Below are 604 nucleotides of genomic sequence, written 5' to 3'. Positions count from 1 at the left end.
TCCAAATAGTGAAGAAACCGAGACGACTGCCCCCGTGGCCCAGTGGGGCGAGCACTAGGAGGTTTGCTTGGAAGACTGAGTAGCAAACCAGCCAGGGGAAGGAACACGGCAGGGATATGGCCGTCGGCAGGCCGGTGTTCACGAATGATGTAACATGGGATCTCTAGCATCGACTGTTTGATCTCGTGGTGTACAATTGACACTAGACCAAACAGCCAACTGCATAACGCCAATCCTAGACTATTGCCGATCCGAAGTAATGGCAGGACTGGGATTCAAATCGTTGTGGTAAAGTCTGTGTGGGTCGGACCCGTACGTTCGGGAGTTTTTGGCACGAGTGGGACTCGAACCCTCGACCTTCGGCACATACGGCCGACGCTCTAACATACTAAGCCACCGTCAGACCACAAGCTCATTCAGCCACCGCTCCGGATTTCCAGAAAGGTGTTGGTGGCTGTGCTCCAGGAGGGAGTCAAACCCTCAACCTTCAGCACATAAGGCCGACGCTCTAACCCACTAAGCGTCGGCCTTATGTGCCGAAGCTCTAACCTACTAAGCTACCGGAGCCAAACAAAAGCATTATCGTGGATACAAACCATGACTA

General features: G+C 53.1%; 2 non-coding genes across 2 annotated transcripts; both read right to left on the bottom strand.

Annotated features, from left to right (window-relative positions):
• Positions 1–328: 328 nt before the first annotated feature.
• Positions 329–402, bottom strand: GNI_194090. Its single transcript has one exon. It is a non-coding gene; the product is annotated as a tRNA-Ile (tRNA).
• Positions 403–457: 55 nt separating this feature from the next.
• Positions 458–567, bottom strand: GNI_194080. The gene has a single exon. It is a non-coding gene; the product is annotated as a tRNA-Tyr (tRNA).
• Positions 568–604: the final 37 nt, after the last annotated feature.

The sequence above is a fragment of the Gregarina niphandrodes genome, assembly GCF_000223845.1.
Source record: "Gregarina niphandrodes unplaced genomic scaffold scaffold00091, whole genome shotgun sequence".
Lineage (NCBI taxonomy): Eukaryota > Apicomplexa > Conoidasida > Eugregarinorida > Gregarinidae > Gregarina > Gregarina niphandrodes.
Note: the sequence above shows the minus strand (reverse complement) of the source record. Positions and strands in the feature narration are given on the sequence as shown.